This window comes from Seriola lalandi, unplaced genomic scaffold, assembly GCF_002814215.2.
Source record: "Seriola lalandi dorsalis isolate HSWRI2012SDOR001 ecotype SW California unplaced genomic scaffold, Sedor1 jcf7180002053711, whole genome shotgun sequence".
Taxonomy (NCBI): Eukaryota; Metazoa; Chordata; class Actinopteri; order Carangiformes; family Carangidae; genus Seriola; species Seriola lalandi.
Genome location: NW_019524264.1, coordinates 187,646 through 202,785, shown reverse-complemented (window position 1 = coordinate 202,785; position 15,140 = coordinate 187,646).

Here is a 15,140-nt window from a genome sequence, read left to right as displayed (position 1 = left end):
GAAGGGATTGCGTACTGGTGAGTCCCATATAGTGGTGATGGATAGGCATAAAATGATTTTCTGTGTGACTGGACTCACCTGAACAGCCTTCAATTTCCTTGATGACTGTCAGGTATGGGCTATGATACAGCACGAGCTATGCTGTTCATGTCACATGCTGACAAAGACTATAACTGAGGTAAAAAAATTATTATGCAAAATTATTAGCAGAAAACTACTAAAAAAAATTACAAATAAATATAAAAATCGCTATGTTTTAATTGTTTGTTTTTTAATATATGCATTCAGGATTCCCTGGAAAACAGCATTGATAATAAGTGTATTATCCCAGTGAAATAAAGTAAATTGAATTGATGCAAAATTGATAAAAAATAACCACAGCTGCAAAAACACACTTTTCTGACAATTAAAAGATTAAGATATTAATCAGTAAATAAGGACAATCATTGACAGATTGACATCTTTAATGAAAATAACTTAAGTAGTAGTAGTCTCTAACATGGATTCAAATTTAGTTTCCTTCATTCACATGGCAGAGATTCATTTGTAGACACCAGTGCATAGACATGTTTTCAAGAGCGCATTAATTCTGTGTGTATTTTCTCCTATTGGGTTTCTTTGTAACAGAGTTGTATGGTGTCCATGTTGATATGACAGTATAACCTTGTCATAAATCCAAAAGCTCAAACTCCATCTCCAAACAAATGAGTGCACCTCACAGTATCTCAGCCAGATAATCTTGTTTCAAGTCACAGTTAGGAGTGCATCTCACAACAGTGTCTCTCAACAGACTTTGCAGAGATTAGAAACACTTGAGTGGAGATTGGTTTGGGAGAGAAAAGCCATTTGGGGGCGTCACACGGGAAGGGATAAAAAGTCGGGGAGTATCAATGAACTGACAATAATCTGAGATGTTGATAACACAGATGTGAACAGAAGGAGTTTTCATCAGCATGCTTTATTCTTGAACAGTGCACATGGTTTTCTCTGAATATGAATTTAAGATATGTACTATTATGTGTCAAAATAGAAAATCTGCTGAGATTCTATTGCATGGGGCCTGGTGTTTAGCTTGCTGCAGGTATTATGTATATATTTTCTATATATTATTTAGCATCTGTATAGTTGACTCAACTGTAATGACAACATTTCTGTTTACTGCAGTATGGAGATGAGAATGTACGTCCGATCGGCTACTGCCTAGAAAGCGGGATGCCCCTGGGGTATTTGCCAGCATAATTCTCTTCTTAACACAACGACCTTACTCTGCTGCTGTTGTCAGATTTAGTAACAGCAGATGCATGAGAGGAGCTGGTAGGAAAAAGTCTCCTTCAGCTTGTTCGAATGCCAACTGTGTGTGTATGAGCTTTCAAAGGGCCCTCTTTTATGTCCGTGACGTATGACTGTTTCTGTGTAGACGGCATCTCGTGGAAAGAAACGCTACACCAGCACAACGCTGCTGTCACCCAGAATACAGATGGAGCATCTGCCCTTGTGCACTTTCCCTCAAGTGCGTACTTACATAGATGGCTCTATTCTGCACTGGTCTGTGTGTTTCTGTATAGTGTACTTTTTGCAAGTGGGGAGATGTGCGGCTGCTGCAGGGGAGTATTCTGGAGTGTGATTATTTTTAGTGTCTGAGTTTCTCCCGGTCCCCGTCTCTCTCTGTTACCAAATTGAGGCAGTCATCTTTGCAATAAACCCACTTCTGGTTCCTGGCAGAATGCAAGACTCTCAAGACTAAAGGGGTCGGAGATGCGGTTTTGTGCTGCTCGAAATTATTGTGGTTTGTTTTTTTTATTTATTTATTTATTTTTTGTCAAGAAGGGGCGTACCTTCCTGTCCCTACAGAGAACATCAGGATAGCATTAATGCTGTATGGGAAAGTGGTCCCAGACTACAATCCTGGCCACTGAGACTCAACATGTTTAACCTTTAATCTTGATAGTCCCATGATATTTTGCAAAAAGACATTCTTTCTTTGCAACAAACCATTGCAGCATGCTGTTGTGAAATTGAATCTAGCTGCTTTCTTTTTTAGGACTTCCATGCTTTATTTGGCTTCTTCCTCTTTTCCCAATCTGTCTTTGATTGTTCAGGGAAATCTTGTGAAATGCAAATGGGGCCAAACAGAATGTAATTGCTGCTGTGTGATGATTATGAGGGAGAACTAATGATGTCCCAACACCGGGGTCAGGTAGGGTTTAATTAGAGGAGGCACAATCAGTGTCACTCTAGTCTTGCGCTCTGCTGTTCCCGTTGCCTGCCTGGTACTGTGCCAGCTCGATCTCCAAGAGAGTTTAAAGAAAATAGGCTGCTGATGTGAAAAGAGAGAGGGGGCAGAAATTAATGCAGCTAAGTTCTTTTGTTCGGAATCAGACTGTTTTGGAAATGGAGCCCCATAAGAAGCATTGGCCTGTCTGCAGATAAAGGTGGAGGTTAATGAATGGGACAGAATGGAAAAGGTCGCCATTCGTGCTCCTGAAAACATTGGTCCATTGTGAGAAAAGCCTTGTGATGTCTTTAACTAAACCCACGCACAGTGGAACATACGCTCTCTGAGCACTTTATTAGGTACACCATACTAATACTGGGTAAGGACTCGCTTCACTCAAAACGGCCTCGGTTGAATCACTTCATTTCTGCAGATTTGTCAGATGCACATTCATGCTGCCAATCTCCTGTCCTACCACATCCCAAAGGTGTTCTACTGGATTCAGATCTGGTGACTGGGGAGCCCACTGAAGTTTACTGAAGTCATTGTCATGTTCATGAATCCTGCTTTAGGTGACTTTGTGACATGGCGCATTGTCATGCTGGTAGTTGCCATTAGAAGGTGGTAAACTGTAAACTGAGTGCACATGGTCAGCAACAATACTCAGATTGGCTGAGGCATTAAAGCAATGATTGATTTGTATTAAGGATCCAAAGTGTGCCAAGAAAACATTCCCACAGCAGTACACCACCAGTGTTGACATAAGGCAGGTTGGGTCCATAGGTTCATGCTGTTGATGCCAAATTCTGACCCTACCATCTGCCTGTCCAAACCGAAACAGGAGCTGAGCCGAGAACAGGAGTGGAACCCAAAATGGTCTTCTGCTTTTGTAGCCCGTCGGCCTAAAGGTTGGACATGTTGTGCACTCTGAGACATTTTCCTGCTCACCACAGTTAGAAAAGTGTTTATCTGAGTTACCGTGGCCTGTCTGTGAGCTCCAACCAGTCTGGCAAATCTCCTCTGACCTCTCTCATCAACAGGGTGTTTTCATCCACAGAACTACTGCACACTGGATGTTTTTCGCACCATTCTGAGTAAACTGTAGAGACTGTTGTGTCTGAAAATCCAAGGAGATGAGCAGTTTCAAAAATACTCAAACCAGCCTCTCTGGCACCAACAATAATGCCACGGTCAAAGCCACTAAGATCGCAATCTTTCTCCATTCTGAAATCTCCGGAAGTTCCTGATCCGTCCTTATATTACGTGTTGCACTGCTGCCACATGATTGGCTAACTACCATAAATAAGCAATTGTACAGGTGATCCGAATTAAGTGCTTGGTGAATATACATAATGCTAACCTCAGTAGCAAAACAAAACATCTCCCATGCCTTTGACTGTGATCATAAATTATTGTTGAGTAGGAATATGTTGTGCAGCTGAGCAGATTACTCAAACAAGGAGACCAGATTGGACAGATGAGTGAGATCAGCCAAGGAGAATAACTGTGGCCAACATTCCTGATTATCCAATCAGCGCTCCAAAAACATCAATTCCATCTCGTCAATAGATAATTAAGAGGGATAATTGGCTGGCTGCGCTCTGGGCAGACACGCACTGCTGGTAAAGTTCCATCCCTTACCTCAGCATCACGCGCACACACACACATACACACACACATACACACACACACACACACACACACAGCAGAGACATCTGCCCAATGAAGGTCAACGTTACGTCTGATGTAATAACTTGGAATTTAAGACAGAAAGATGGTAGTCCTGTAACCTCTTAGTGATCCAAAGGGATTTTGAAATTGAGCATTCTTTAAATATATGTGTTTTATTGTGCACTAAACACTTTCAGTTTAGCAAGATCATCTTTTGAGATCTTTTATGGTCAAGGCGGAGGGACCAGTCAGCTGTTCCACATTAGGATCTTTTCCATGTGGCCTCTGTTGTTTTTAAACCACTTCGAAGGATTATCTTACTTGGCAACTAAAGGCCTATTTTACAAGGCCACCACCTCACCCTTTCCAAGACCAGAGGTTTTTTTCATTCTCAACCATCTTGCTCAGAGCTATTCATCCCTTTTAGATCCATGAGTGTCTGTGAAGTACAGGCCAGCAGATTTAAGCGGACAGGGCCAGAGATTTAAAACATTGACCTGCCCGGTCTCAACAGCTGTGTGCTAATCCATTTCATTGCTCTGACTGTCCTCCCCCTTTTTTCTGCTCTGGTGAATAGCAAGGTCCTTAATGTGTGAGATCAAGAGGAAAATAAGGCTCTCCAAATGGAATCAAATCACACGGAGGGGCTGCAGCAAAAGGCCTCGGCAGCATTAGGGCCAGAATAAGACAGAGCAATTGGACTGTAATTCCTTTTCCAGCTATTAGCCCGTCACAGCTTGCCGTACACTCATTTGCCTGGTTCGCTTCTCGTCCCTCTCCCCGACCAACCAGTCTTTGATTAATTCATTAATTCACAAACAGAGGCTGAATCACATCTCAGCACTTGGTCGACTCAAATTGGATGCAGGGTAACAATCAGTCCCTCCTACCCCAGTCTGATCTGACAAATAAAAAATACAGCATTACTGAGTAAATAGATCTCTGTCCATTCGGCCTGATAATTTGTTGCATTTTCATGTTTTATTTATGCTCAGAGAAGCTGCCTGTTCTCGTATATCACAAACCCAACGAGGCGAGGCGGGTAGGGGTGTATTGATTTGGGTTGACTGTGCACCCCACCACACAGCCCTACTCCTACAGCCCCTGCTACGCCCTTTGCAGTTTGTATTCGTCTCAAGCTTCTAGCCCTCTAGCCTTTGTGCATTGGCTCTCATTCAATGGTCCCCCTTCTTGGCTCACGCAAGGCCCAATCCCATTCCCATGCATTCAATATTCCCATTATAAGCTCATTAGTCTAGTCATTGTTTTGGGCTCATTAATAGGATATCCATCGCCTTAGACACCTCTGAATTACCATGTCACAGTGTGGCCCCTTTCAGAGCATCAACAGTGGGTGGATTTACAGAGTTGTGTGAGCGTGTGTGTCTGTGTGCGACTGTGCGTCTTGCGCTTGTGTGTGCCATGTCGACCTTGAGTTTGCTGACATGCCAGCCCCTCTAGAAACCTGCTGACACACTTCATGTAGATACACATGCACCCACACATACACACACTGAAGTCCTCCCTCCTCAGAACCACTTCCCCGCCCACTCGCTCCCAGAGGCTTGTCCGTCAGTGATGCAGGAGACAGCGGAGCGAGCGGGCAGGGGGGCTGGGGCTGGATCAGGGTTTTTAACATGCGAAGCAGGTCCTCCTGTGCGTACGTATTGATCCTCGGAGGGCTCCCAGGCCCCCTTTTCCTTTCTTTCCCCGGCAGTGGAGGCCATTCATCACAGAGACCATGACTGGAGAGCTCAAACAGCCGTCTCTGTCAGAAAATGGGCTGCGCCGGGCAGTGCCGTGCCACACGGAACTGGCCTTTCTCATCAGGAGGGATGAAGCCATGACACAGTGGCTCATGGCGTGATCTGTTCCTCTCACTCACAAGAGTCATCCATAGTGTGCTGGTCAATGCACAGGCATGCCTCTATAAAGCCAGGCCTCTCTTAACTGTTGTATTGGATTGCAGTGCTCCACTCTCACCTAACATGTTTTTATTGATTTGTAGGAATAAAAAAAAAAAAAATCGTAAAAAGAGGATACCAAGCACGCTGTTATGCTCTTGGTCAAAGTAACTTGTCTTGCTGACAAGAAAACAATCAAGTTTTAAATGGCGGTTCCTCTGTAGGGCCATTTTCTTGGATCTGCGCTCAAAGAAGAAATATGAATGTTAATATCCAGGTCATGTTTATCTCTGACATCTTTCCCCTGGCTGGTGATTTATGCAAGTCTCCTGCAGTCTCCCTTCCTTCCTGCCTCCTGCCACACCTAGGTCCTCCCCCGCACCCTCATGTTTGATTGATAGTGACTTTCGACGCCATGGGGAGATGTGCATCCCAGCTGAGCTGCTGAGGCTGGATCTCCAGCTTCAGCCTAAGTTTGGGCCATGACAAGGACGAACAGGGAGAAAGAAAGATGGTGGGAGGGAGCAGAACGGAGCGTGGCCTCAGCATCAGATGTGTTTTAAATAACTTTGACAGAGGAGTTTGAACCATCTCTCAGGGCTGGAGCTAATCTGATGTGAGAGGATGCCACACTGAGGCTGATAGGACACAGAGATAGAGGAGGGGACGAAAGGCAGAGAGAGAGAGGGAAAGGGTAATAGAGGTGCTCCTGCAGCTGGTGGGAAATCTGCCCTCTTCATCTTTTCATCTCTGCAGCCTCTCTCTTTCTCACTTTGCCCCTTCCTCTCTCACCCAGTTACATCCATTTACCACCAAGCCCCGGCTCTTCACTCCTCTCTCTTCTTTCTCTTTCACACTTTGCGTCACGCTCCCTCTTGCCTCCCTCCATCTCTCTCCCTGTCGTCCCCTTCACTCACCATCTCCCCCGCCTCGCCGCTCCCTTCCTCTGTCTTTCACAGACGATTTAGGAAGTCACAGCCTCTCCCTTCCATTTATGAAATTGCTCATGTTATTTCCTGCCCCCCCACCACCCCCCCCTTAGTGCCCAGCTCTCTCTCATGAGTCTCAGTGCATGCATCCTCTCTCAGCAGATAGTCCCCACATGGCCCAATCCTCCATCCAGAAAGCACACAGCTCAGTGGCCAACGCTCTACAAAAATACAAATTTATCCAGAGGGTAATATTCTCAGACAGCACGACTAGCCCCCGACACCACAACCCCATCGTAACACTGAGGTGTCCATTCTTAGTCCCCACCCATGGCCTCTTGTTTACCTCGTCGCCCTCTGGCCACTGTGAAAAGGCACATGCTGCCCCATTTTTCCTGTGGCTGTGTCTTTTTTATGGCTTACTGCTCTGGGGCCATTGCTGTTATGAGTGTTGTCTGAGTGCTGGTGTAGTCAGAGAGATTTACAGGGCCTCGAAACATTTTTTTTCACATGATGGTGAACTACTGCACCTGTTTCAGGACTGAGTGGTAGAGAGAGTGGTAGCCACAATATGGAATTATGCATTTAAGAAGACATTTTTGAATAACAGAGTGCTTGCACTTGTTTTAGTTTTTGATCTAAGGAGTGAACCATTGTAATTTGAAGAGACCACACTTGGGTTAGGATCTGGATTTGGGTTACATTTAGCTAAAAATTAAATTGCATTAATTGATTTTTTGGCCACTTGGGGCCTGTGGAACAAACTGTGATCAAAATAATGAAATATTATCACATTATAAAGCTGTGGAGAATGTGTGGACAAACAGTTGCCTACTTAGCTACACTTCCAGCAACATTAGCATTAGAGCTGGAAAATGTAAGTCCAATATTCTCTCTTCTTTTACCCCTGTCTTAGTCTCCACCATTTGAAATGAAACTGATGAGAGAAGTCAGACTGAACCAAAACATAAAGTTGCAGGACAATGGCCTGAAAGATGCTGAAACCCTGCAGTCTGGTGATAATACTATGTGGGTTTGTTACAACAAGACACCCATTTCACCTAGATAATATAACAATATTGATCAGAGGAGCTTTCAGTTTGATTTTTTTTTAACTCTTAGTAATTAGATGTAGTAACCCCTACAATAATACAGCAAATACTACAGCCTATAATAGAGGCTGAATACCTGACCCAAGTTGGGACCTCATGGGTCAGACTGGGCTCAGACAGAAATTTAGAAATGTTCGAGTTTGGGTCGGGTGAAGTCACGGCTAACCACAGGTGCTGTTAGTGTTCAAAGCATGAGTGCCAATGTAGCATATTGTATGTGTGAAGAACTGCCGGTGACGTGCATAATGTATGTGTGTTAAAACAATCTTCATAGCCTATATAAAGCAATGCCGTTGTCATTTACAAGGAGCCTACATGTGTAATCAGGGTAAACAGACAAGCTTTGACCATGGTATAGGTTAACAGAAATTCAGTGCTTCAGCTTACATGAACCATATTCGGCTCTTGTCAGGTTTGGACATAAAAAACAGAACGTCTCAAAGAGTTCAATGACTCACTTCTGAACGACTGATCAAACAAGTAAGATACCAGAGCACAAGATTCACTTCAACAATGTAATGATCAGGTGCAATGACTAACGTTTCGATGCAGACTGCGTCTTCAGAGTCAAACAGAATGTGGGGTTCGGGTCGGGCTCAGTTACTGCTCTCTGTGGTTCGGACAGAAGTATGCAGCGCGAGCAGCGCTCTGATTGTGACATTTTTCCTGTCTTATTTGTGGTCCTGTTTAATTGTTTATGACAATTGATGTATTAGCTTGCGAGCTAACAAGATACAACATGCAAGTAAAACAGTTCTGATAATGCTGTACTTCAATGAAGGCTAATTTCCAGTCTTTGTGCTAAGCTAGGCTAAACACATCCCAAATCTACTATATTAAGTATACAGAGGTGTTATCTGCTTTTCTGACTCATCTTCCAAAATGGCAGTACATCCTTTTAAAAACAATATTGTGTTATTTGTGAAATGTAATTGTTTTAAACTAAGTAACCTTCATTAATTGCTATCTTATTCACAGTAATTTGGTGTAGTGAAGTGAGAGTAGTGTACATGTAACCTTACACAATGGAAAGTCCCCCATATGAATAGTAATACAAGGACATGTGTGTAGGTAACCTGTGACTCTGTGCTTGCAAGCATATACAAATGTATTTTTCGAGTTAGAGTGTGATGTAGAGCGGAGCAGACAGAAGGAAGTAGGGAATGAGTGTCAAATGGTGAAAGAAAAAAAAAATCCAGGGGAACCTTGATGGTGCTTGGCTTACTGTGGGTAAGAGAGAGATGGCAGGGTAAGGGAGGCAGAGAGATTGAGTGAAGGGTGTGTGTGTGTGTGTGTGAGGTGGCGGGTAGAGTGTGGCCTGTCCTTGTGCCTCCTCCACTCCTCTTCTCTCAGCCTTCTTCTCTCTCCTCTCAGCCTGTTTCTGGCTCATTACCCCCTCCACCAGCAGACTTCTCCCTGGGCGGCAGCGAGAAGAACTGTCCTCTCTCGCTCTCACCGACAGCCGCAGCCCGAGCTCTGCCCTGCCCTCCTGATATTAATCAACACACACTCTGTCAAGCTCGCGCACACGCTCTCCCCAGTGAGCTCCTCTGACGGACAGGCTGGTGGGCAGCCGTCTCTTCTCCTGGCCCTCACTTGCAAATGAGACATCCAACCTCTTAGAGAAGCAGGCGAGGGACAGGATATTAGAAAAGTTTCATTGGGAGGAAACTTTGTTTTCATTATATGTTCTTGAGTGACTGACTGCGGCAGGAGATACTATATGTGCGTGGTGCTGTTGGTGGTTTTGTATTTCCCTTGCAACTTTTTATAGCTGACAAATACTGTACATTATGGAGAGTCAGGTAATATCAGTATGTTGCTTTTTTTGGACAATTGATCCAAATGTAAACAAAATAGTCACCTCCCTACTATTAAAAACTAAATACAAGATTAGAGGTTTGTATTGCTGTCAAATTGATTGACAGTACAAGGAGTACATACAATGAGTAAAATTAGAAAAACCCGAGTTAATGTCTTTTTTTATTAGTGTTTACAGCAGACCTATATTTTTAGCCATGACCAACAGAGGAACACTCAGAATGTAGATTTTTCACCTATAAATCAAGGTGTTTAATTATGTGAATATAATTCACATTGATGTGGACAGAAAACTTTGAATTTTGTCTTTATAACGGGTATCTTTATAACAGATAGGATGGACTCAGCTTATTTGACAGAGCAAGAACGCATTTCTCTTAATATTACTGAATTGTTTTTAAATTTTAGGTGGGAGTAGCTCATGATTACAACCAAACCCATATAGGTTTTTTGAGGCTGCAACTGATGTCAATATTTAAGATATTTTGGCTGATATTCATTTTGTAACATAAATTAATATAAACATAATATTTTAAGGGATAAGGATCCCTCAAATTAGGGTTTTAACGAATTATGTTCCAAGTTATGTATTGAAAAATCTGATCTATTGTATTTCTGTTCTGAATTTTCTTATTATTTACCAGACAATATATGTGGCAATGCTGATATATCTGCATCAAGATACTATCAGCCAATAATACTTATTAAATGTTTCAGAGTCTGATAGAGAAAATACTGGATTTATGACATGAAAATATAAAGTACTTGCAGCTTCTGTCAAAATCTATATTAGTCTTAAAACTTAGTCAGAAGGCGAGTGGAGTCAGCTGACTTGCTCTGCAAAGCGCCGTAGTGTGTTTATTACACACTGTCACCTCTGGCCTAAAGATATCCCAGAGCTCCAGCCCCTCCCTGCCTTACCCTCTTTGCCCTCTCTTAAAACCTGTGCCCGCTGACAGTCTGCCAGGTGTGCCCATACCCAGGAGACGTGCCCGGTGTCACTGAGCAAAGCGGGCTCACATTGGCCGTGAAGAGAGACGAGATGCCAGCTCGGCCACAGAATAACTTTAGGGGCGATGGAGAGGATCCCTGATGGTGGTATGTGTGACATTAGCTGGCTGCCTTCCCTCTCCTCTCGGCGAAGCTGGCGGCCCCAACTTTGCCTTCACATGCTGACTGGGTATGTGACCCGGTGTCCAAGTGACACATTCCCTGGCAGGGAGTCAGAATATGAAATGATCGTATTATTCACGTCCTACCTTTGACTTTGCCTGTTAGCTGTGCAGAGGGCAGCACAGATAGAGCTACAATCTGGCAGCACTGTCCACCTGAGGTTGCGTGTCTCAACATCAAGTGAAGAAAAATCCAGGAAATCCAGCTTTGGCGTGAACATGTCTCTCATGTGTGTTGTTACACAGCATCATTCAAAACAATGAGTATCCAGTAAGCCTCTCTCCTGGTTTTGACGCTGTGCTAATAGCTTAGCTGCCACTATTGTGGTGCTGTCTCCTGGGTGTTCCTCAAGTCTTCCTTTTCTGATGAGAGCAGCTGGACACTGGGGAGTCTTCGTCTCCTTTTCAGGCAGACTATGCAATTTAAACCTGCCTCGGGCATGTAGATATTACTCCCTGGCGAGATGGCTGAAAATTAATGGAAATTGTTTTAGAGGAATCATTATTAACATTCTCCTTTGGATGCCCTTTTGTCATCTCAGCACTGTCGCCTCTCCTGTTTTATTCTCACGCTAATTTATGCAGCCATTGACATTCCTGTTGGTGTGTGAATGTGCTGGGAAATGTGAATAATCAGACTAATAATTAGTAATTGCTCCGTCACTTCAGTGGGCATATATTTTGGCATTAGAATAATATCAATCATGCATTTATTATCTTATTTAGCTGTTGTTTTCCCTCTTATGTTCACTGTTATCGTTTCTGTATTTTAGCATCCAAGGTGTGATGCTTAGGACTGTCTGTTGAAAACTGTGGGTGCCACTAATGCACAGGGACAAAGGTATTACAGTTTTTCTCCACATGTCTTTCCCCTGGTGAAGAACACTTGGTTGTAGTGTAGTATAGCATAGCATACTCACTCATCTCTGGAACCAGGAAATCACATTCCCTCACACATACGACTCAATTTCACACCCCAAGCTGGATTAAGAGGACTCTTCGCTCCGGGCCTGCGCAGGAAAAGAGTAAATATCACCCTTGTTCCTGGTGCCGGAAAATCCGCTATTTAAATGGGGAGTAATATAAGTGACATTTTCCAGTTCATTATGCAGCCCCTGACCTTCACGATGTACGACTTGGATACTTCTCTGGCAAAAGGCGAAGCCTAGTTTTCCCTAATGGGAGATGTTTGACCTTGTCAGGAACTAAGAGGAGGTCAGGGATGACGGAGGCTGTAATCGGCCCAAGAGAGATGGGACGCGGCACCTACAACAATGACTAAGAACTCTGTAAACACTATACAGCAGGAGGGGTGGCATTGAGTCAGATCTGTAGTGACTAAAAACTTGAAAATCTTACAGTTTCTTGACAGACGTGAGTAAATAATCTATTTGCGTATTTTGGAAAGCGATAACGCCTTTGATACATTATGTAAATTTCTGATCTGCAGGGATAATCTATAGCTGTCGAATGTGTATTACATCATCTGGTCTTCAGATTTGTGTTTATCTCTGTTTGTGGCCAAACTGCTGAAGCTTATCACAGATGGATTCAACTAATCTTCAACTGGCTCTTTGCCTTTATGTCCAACTGTACTTTAAAGACTCCTCAGGATTCCAGATAAATCCATCGCTCTCAGTCACCAAATGTAATAGAAAGTAATCATATCGGGAGTCTTTCACGGATTAGGCTGTTTTGAATGTGACTTATAATCTCTTCCATTTGTGTGAACTACAATGATGTGCACTGGGCGCCTGGCAGAGATAATCTTATTACCCAGTTGGCTTTTGTTTTCTACTGCCTTGCTTTTATTCTTTATTAAAACATTTTGCTGCATTAAACATGCTAATTTGTGGCTGGGTATAATTGGGGTCTTGCTTTAAAAACCTCTCCCCTGTTTGGTAGAAGATTAGGAATTTCATCTTCAGAATTATGTATAGAGTACAGTGAAAGCCCATGAAATATTCTTGCTTTCCATTATGTTTAAAGCCACTCAAGCTTATTAATGTGAAAGGAAAATGTATTATTATCCACATAACGCCATTGTTGAATGACAAAAAGATGTCAGATGGCAGCTATTTTGATTGATGGGATTGTTTGGCTGATTAGTCAGTGCTTCGGGGATCAAATTAATCAAACCAATCAGCTTTCAAACAGACAGAAAAATCCTGGTAATTCTAGTTCAGTATATTTTCAGGATTGTTAGAAATAGCCCAACATTCGCTGTCGGAGCTGCAACAGAAAAGCTGTCAAATCTTCTATACCACTACAATCAGAAATGGAACAGCAGCAAACCTAGCTTTGGACACCAGAAGGGAGAATGTGAGGCAGATAAAACCCAGCAACTCACTCAGGAATCCTCATTGATCACTGGTGGCTTTTCGTGAGCCTCAGATGTGGAGAGATCAGAGCTTCAATCTTACTATGAAATGATATCTCACAATGTGAAATGATTCCCAGATCTGCTAAAAAAAAAAAAAAATGTCAAAGAAAGCGCAGAGAATATTCAGGTGTCAGTATTTCTGCCTCGTTCACCTAGGGGTCTAATAAGTGATCACACAGAAAACGGGGAATCTCTCCCCCATAATGGTGAGCAACTTTTGATTTTGTGTCAAAACATATTTAAAATTTGAACAGTGCCGTCATTCCTGTGGTGTGCCGCTCTCTCCATGGGGCTTGTCACAGGAGGCGTCACGGCATGCAGCTCCAATACACGAGGCTCCTTTCATTTTTCTGTCTGACATGTTAAGTGTGATGGTACAAAGAGGTTCCATTTTAATTGTTTGGACAGATCACTCAAGGGAGAGCGGCTTTGATTTTGGGTGTTGACAGAATAGGCACAGGCTTGCTGAGTTGCTTTGGTGTCTGTCTTGCCAATTCTGGCACTGCACTGTATTGATTGTGATAGGCTGTTTACCACAGTCCGCACTTAAGCTAAAGGCCAAGCTTTGTCCAACCTTTCACAGTAGCTGTTGTTGAGGGAATTATGTTACGGGAAAGCGCTATGATGAAGAGATGACTTCTTCTTGCTCCACTCTTTTGGATTTGTATGCAAAAATCCATTCAATCAAATCTTGACACTCAATCGATTTTTATTGGATAATCTTTGAAGTAGATGTGAGGAAAGCTATGCAGCAAGCTTAGTCACAAACAAGCCACTGATCTCTAAGCATGACTCCACTGTATGTGCAATATCTGTATTAAATAAGACGAATGGGCACTTGAGCTGTACCGTGTAGGCACTTTATGAAATACGGGTATACTTCGATGAAGCCTAGTGAGCAGTGAGAAATCACCTGTTGATGGGCCATAATGTAATAGAACATTCCTTTTGAATGGGCGGGAACCATAATGTCACACAGTCCATTAATATTCTCCTGCTGTGCCCACGTCTTGGCTTTCTTCTCTGGAGGAATGATGAAGGTGACGGACGATGGGGCGATGACACAAGAAAACAACTACCTTACCTCTCGTCTCCTCGCCAACTCCCCTTTCCCCCTCCCAACCCCCCACCCCCCTTCCTCTTTATTCACCTCCCATCAACCCTTCAGCACAACAGCCACAAATTACCCACTTTGCTCGCAATATTATCAGGGCTGATCGTTGATGTCCATAATTAGAGTCTTAGTGTCGTCTAGCCTCCATTAGTCTAACAATAGAGCCATGGAACAAGGCCACTTTGGGCAAATAACATGTTGAGAACACTTGACTTTTGTGAAGAGATAGTGAAAAGCATCTGAGGCCATAACTGATCCAAACAGCCTTGAATAGTTGTGTGGTGGCTGGCTCTGAAAGCCGTGGATAGGCAGACAGCGGAATCATCTCCATCGCACGCAGAAAACACACATATACACGGCGGAGATGCATAGGAGGCAATCACAAGCAGAAACACAGACACACACGTCTTCATGCTCAAATGGTGACAGTGTTTTCCCTCTCTGTGCCCATATTCCTTTGACAAAGACACAAATACAAATATCATCACACTTCACGCTGCAGCCTAGTGGAGCTTGTATTTCAATCACACAGCGTTAGATAGCTCGCTGCTGTGATTCCTTCCAGGCTACGGAGAGAGAGAGCACTTTCTGTATACTGAGCCCAGGCCTCGTTTGATCTCCGTCATCACCCCTCTAAGACATCATTGTGTAACACTGTAAAAGCGGACGGCTTCATGGAGCGAAGGAAATATCAAGGAAGTTATTCATAAATATTAGATAATATCAAAACAGCCGGTTGCTCTCAGACTCTGAGCTCCTGGGTCAAGCCATCCACATCCCTTTGATTTTTGTTCTTCCACTCAGGCTGAGCATGGAGGA